The sequence below is a fragment of the Pinus tabuliformis genome, chromosome 3_1, assembly GCF_031772625.1.
Source record: "Pinus tabuliformis cultivar Carrire ecotype Pingquan chromosome 3_1, CPIR1, whole genome shotgun sequence".
Taxonomy (NCBI): Eukaryota; Viridiplantae; Streptophyta; class Pinopsida; order Pinales; family Pinaceae; genus Pinus; species Pinus tabuliformis.
The window spans coordinates 500,165,352-500,171,616 of NC_142301.1; positions in this window are offsets into that span (position 1 = coordinate 500,165,352).

Consider the following 6,265-nt stretch of genomic DNA (forward strand, 5'->3'; position numbering starts at 1 on the left):
GCCCCTATACTACTAGTGTAACCCCTTATTGTTATTAGTAAAACCCACTTATTATATTGATGTACCCATGTAGTGCCCATATTGTTACTATTGTGCCACATAGAAGCCCACTATTGTTATTATTGTGCCCTTACATTATTATTGCTATGTCGGCTCTGATTATGTTATGACCCCTTAGACTCCTATATATAGAAAGGAGGTCTTTTCATTTGTATCATCTAAGAATTGTTCATTTGTTTAATGTAAAGGAGGTTGCCCCCTCGAGGAGGCTGAATTATAAAGCATTGATCTCTCTCATCTATCTTTTTGTGAGCTGATTCCATAACATTTGGTATTAGAGCTTTGGATTCTATGGTTTCGCTACTCCAAATAGGTCATCGTGACATTTTCGCTATAAGTTTTTTTCTGCGATGTTTCAGAAGCACAAAGAAAAACCCATTTGAGGATACATCACGGTAAATCTCGGGTCCGAATTTCAGAGCTTTTTATGCTATATTTGTGGAGATATGACCTGAGGAAGTTGGTCTTTTTGCAGACTCCTGAATTACATTTCAAACAGGTGACCTGGGGAAAATCGTCATAACTTTCTCTCTGAGCATCAGATTGAAATTTCATAAGAAGGTACAGAAAGAGGACGGACTGTAGTTTCTTTTATATATTTTTCAGAGCCAAAGGTTGAAACAGGGACACGTGGCATGTCGTACAAGTTCGCTCTACTGAACTAGTCTATAATCAGGTCAATGTGGGAGATTTTGCATAACCTGTCCTTGGAGAATCCAATTTGGATCAGACTGGTGGAATTGGAAAGAGGACGTAGAGGGCTACTACAGGTTGCAATTTCAGAACTTAAGGATTTGAAAGTACAGAGTTACAGTCGTTTTAATATCGAGCTCCTAAAATCAATAAAAAGCAATATGAGGAAGTTTGATGGCAAGGATCCGGTAAATTGGATACTTCAGATGGAGCAATATTTTGATCTACATGGTGTACCACTGTTACAAAACGTATGCATTGCATCTTCATATTTAGAACTGGATCAATTTTTATGGTATGAAGGGCTTTGTTCTCGTAAACAACTTGTTACGTGGTCAATTTTCACGGAGGAAATGATAGCACATTATGAGGATACAAAGAGCAACACCTTCTTTAGAGCAACACCACAACAATTGGAAAGAGTAAAAGGGCTTTGTGAGATAGTGAAAGAAAAATTATGGAAACCAGGAAGCATACCCCTCACAACTATAAATATGGACGTGTTGTTTCTCCCAACCTTCCACAACCTACAAGGGTTACACCACAACAATTGGAACAAAAAAGAGAAAAAGGGCTTTGTTACAATTGTGATAGCAAATGCACTAAAGGTCATAAGTGCGCTGAGAAGAAATTATTTTACATAGAAAATGAAGAGGAGGAAGAAAAGATCAAGAAACATCAAAAGAAGAGGATATACGCCAGGACCCCACCCCAGAGAAAGAAGAAATGAATCAGACAATATCTTGTAAAGCATTGGCAAGAATTACCACTCCTCAAACTCTCAAGATAGAAGGACATATCAAGAAGAAAAAGGTGCAAGAAGTGAAAGATCACATCGAGAAAGAAGAAATGAATCCAACCATATCTTGTAATTCATTGGTCAAAATTACCACTCCTCAAACTATCAAGATAGAAGGACATATCAAGAAGAAAAATGTTCAAGAAATGAAAGATCACATCGAGCATCAAGAAATGAATCTGACCATATCTTGTAAAGGATTGGAAGAAATTACCACTCCTCAAACTCTAGAGATAGAAGGAAATATCAAGAAGAAAAAGGTTCAAGCAGAGAAAGATCACATCGAGCATCAACAATAAGTTCTCCAACTTTTAAAGGATAATGCCACTTCGGCGCAAAATCAAACGAAACAACAGGTAAATCAACATCGTAGTGAAAAATGTTTTGATGTAGGTGATTAGGTATTTTTACAGCTACATCTCAAGCAAGCTATTTATGAGAAGGAAATGTTGGCAATACTACATGCACTTAAAAAATGGCAACCTTATCGAATGGGAAGACTCTTCAAGGATGAGGATGTGGAAGAATTGTTTTGTGCTATTTCTATTATCCAACCAAATTGGATAAATGAAGCAAGGGATGAATGGAAGAAGGACGAAGAAGTATGGCCACTTATTCAAAAGTTGCAAAAGATCCCAATTCAAACAATATTGCCAGAAATTGAAGAGGAAGGAAAAATCATATTGGAACCTGGATCAGTCACAGAAACAAGAACCCGACAGCTACGAAATCGATCAATTTCAGAGTATCTCATTAAGTGGAAGAACTTACCAGCTGAAGATTCCACATGGGAGGACAAGAATTTTATACATAAACATCAAGAACTACTCAAGCATTGAGGACAATGCTTTTTGAAGGAGAGGGGGATGTTAGGCCCCTATACTACTAGTGTAACCCCTTATTGTTATTAGTACAACCCACTTATTATATTGATGTACCCATGTAGTGCCCATATTGTTACTATTGTGCCACATAGAAGCCCACTATTGTTATTATTGTGCCCTTACATTATTATTGTTATGTCGGCTCTGATTATGTTATGACCCCTTAGACTCCTATATATAGAAAGGAGGTATTTTCATTTGTATCATCTAAGAATTGTTCATTTGTGTAATGTAAAGGAGGTTTCCCCCTCGAAGAGGCTGAATTCTAAGGCATTGATCTCTCTTTTCTATCTTTTTGTGAGCTAGTTCCATAAAATTTATGCATGTTTTTTGAGTATATTTATGTTAGTTGAACGAATGAGAATAGTCACTTGACCAAGAAGGCTAGCACGTGGTTATTGCATATTTTTGGACAAATTTTGGACCAAGGCCAAGCATTTATGAGCCAGATGACAGCCAAGTATGAAGGAACAAGGGTGAGGATTCGTAGGAAGGGTGTCTCCTGCACTAAATGGCCCCTTCCTCGAATTCTCCAACCTCAGCTCGGAGTTCAGCGGGCCATCGAAAAGGATTCCCAAAGGCAGCGAAGCAGTTTTGTGTAAAGTGACTGATCACTGGGAGTTCTAGTAGCCGAGCCCCTTGAGTTACGAAGGGCTATTGGAGACCCTCGTAGTGCATAAATAGGAATTTTTCCAACCTTCGTAGGTTAATTTTTGAATAGTTGTCTTCTGCACTATAGTGTTGTTAGTTTCTCAGCTCATTTTGTAGCTTCTGCTGTACAACTTTCTTTGTGACATGGTTATTTTTTAATAATGGAAAGCAGTTTAATTTGGCATCAATTCTGAGCTTTTTCCTAGGAGCCTGTAGCTCTTGGGGTTGGGCCCAACCCAAGTGCCAAGGCCTCCTTCGTGTATTGTTATATGTTTTTAATGTCTTTGCAAAATAATTTCTGTTAAGTAGATTACAGTCTTGCTTGGTTACCTAGGTCATTGTTGATGATTAAAAAGGATTTTCATGTTTAGATTGATTTGATAGGTTAATAATAGAGAATATCTTCAGAAAAAGGCCATCAAGCACCCCTGATCTCACCTCTCCCTCTGTGGGACCATGAGCTGAGACCAAGGTGTCCTTGCTGCCACTAAAAACACTATCTTTGCTTCATCATACAATTATTAGTGTTAAATTCTCATTTGTAGAAGTTGATACCAGTTGTGGTTACATTTTCAAGTTCATGATTGCTTAGTTTGCATAGTTATTTAACATGATTTTGTTGCAATAAACTTCTGTTCATTTTCTTTGCTGATATTTAGGTCAGATTAGGTTAAAGTAGCTAGGTCTTTGGTTTTCCGAGTCTTTGTTTGAATAGTTTGGAAAATAACTTGCAGAGCACCTGTGATACCTCTTTGCCTACCCCTACTCCATCAATACCGCCTGCTCCGTCCTCCAACTCTGATTCTTGCCTCGCATTTGCCACGTTCCCTCACTTTGACCTAATTTCCATATTTTTGTGCAACATTGCTCTACCCCTCCTTGAACAAATCCAGCCATCCTTATCACTCACCTGCTTCGTTCGCCAAGTCCTAGACCTCCTCACACCCTTATCTCACCTCCATACCCACTTCTTCACCTCTTTTCCACCATCAGCCCTTCAAAACTCCCTTTCAGAACATCTTGTAGAAACATCCTGTAGAAGCCACATAACATCCTGTAGGACCCCTGCAGACTTCCTGTAAAAGCTCACGAAAGTGGTTTCTTGAGATTCGAGCACTGTGAAACTCTTTGGCAGGGTGCCAGGGACCCCTTAAGCACTCTTCTAACCTTCCCAACCTCCTGCAAGTGCCTACTCCATTTCCTTTCGCCAATCAACCTCTACATAATCAACAACAGTTAAAGCACATGAAAAATAATTATGACAAATTGCTCAAAAATGCAAAAAGATGTTTTCTTCATATTTCGCTTCAAAAGTAGCTTAGTCACATGCATTTTACCTTTTTAGAAGTCAATGGAATCCCTTTCTGTAGCTTTCATCCTTTTTCTTGCATCAATATGGTTAGTTGGTAAAACTAGGGTTTGCATTTCCTTTCAGCTTTAGTTTCTTTCTGCAAGTAGATTAGCCTCCTTTGAGTTAGCTTTCATCCATCAGTTAAAAGCTTCTTCTAAGAGCTCATAGAAATTGGCTTAAGCTCCTAGCGAACTTGTGCCAACTGATCAAGTGACAGTCGCAGCAAGAACTAGTACTTGTGCATATAACACCGTCGCTTCCAAGTTTGTTACGAACTACCGGGTTGATAAAAGTAAAGAAGGGAGTCCTAGGAGTTGCAACATTATTGTTGCAATACTGGGGCCCACCACCAAGGAAGACCAAGATTGGATAGAGTGTTGGATATTCATGTCTTTTTTTATGCAAACTGGGTTGGAGATCTGGATCAAAGAATATCTACAAGTGGGCATGTGTTTAACCTGTTTGGAGGTGAAGCCAATTGGATGAGTAAGAAACAATTTGTAGTGGCACTATCAACTACAGAGGAAAAATACATGGCAACCACTCATGTAAGCAAGGAAGCAGTTTGGTTGCAGATATTGTGTGCAAGTATGGGGTTAGTACAGGGAGCTATAAGGATATACTTGGATAGCCAAAGTGCAATTTTCTTGGGAAAGAACCCTACTTATCATTCAAAGACAAAACACACTAATGTTCAGTATCACATTGTGAGGGATATGAAAGAATACAAAAAGGTGTTACTGATAAAGGTGGACATTTTGAGGAATACTGTAGATGCATTGACAAAATTTGTGAGCTCTGAGAATTTCTCTTGGTGTAGAGAAACAATGGGCGTTGCAGGGTTAGATAAATGACTAAGCTCTCTTGTGGCACCCTGTGGAAAGAAAACAACAAGTGGGAGAATGTTGGGTTGTGTTATATTCTTTCCACGACTAGCCTACGTAGTTAACCGGGGGGTTAGAGGGGCGGCGAAGCCCCCCCTTCGTTCCTTTGATTGCCTAGCAGGGGGATCATAGGGGGGTCTGATGGGGGCGGGTAGCCCCAGGATTTTTTTTTTGGACACTATATAGGTTGGGCGGACCTACCTATGGTTTTGTGTATGGTTTTCACACATGGTTTTCAACGCGATGCTTTTCGGTCCATGGTTTTGGACGCGATGGTTTTCGGTCCATGGTATTGGATGCTTCAGAATGTATAAATATGTATTGTAACATTGAAAGGAACATAATGAAAAATCAAGCTGGTAGTCCCGGTTTTGGGATCCAAGGGAAAATCTCTATGTATATGTGTTTTATGTGTTATGCACACTTCATGGGTGTAAAGAGATTGGAATAAGAAAAACAAATTATTGAAATATTTTTCAAGAATATTTACAAATTGCATGGGTTTCCAAAGATCATTATTAGTGGAAGGGATGCCAAATTTAAAGGGAAATAATGGAAGGATTTCTTCAAACAAAATGGGACATCACTCAACACGAGCTTAGCCTAGAACCTCCAAAACAAATGGCCAAATTGAAATTGTCAATAAATGTTTGGAAGTGTATCTTCATTTTTTTGTAATAGATAAGTAAAGAAAATGGTTTGAATGGTTACATCTACGAAAATGGTGGAACAATTCTACGTATCACACTTCATCAAAAATGACGCCATTTCAAGCTCTCTATAGTTATGCACCCCCTAAATGGAAGGAGTTAGTCAGACATGATATACATATTCTAGAGTAAAGGACCAATTGGAGGAGAACCAATTTTTTTTTCAAACGCTAAAGTAAAACCTAAATATCACAAGAAACCACAAGAAGTAGCAAGTTGATCAATGTAAGTCA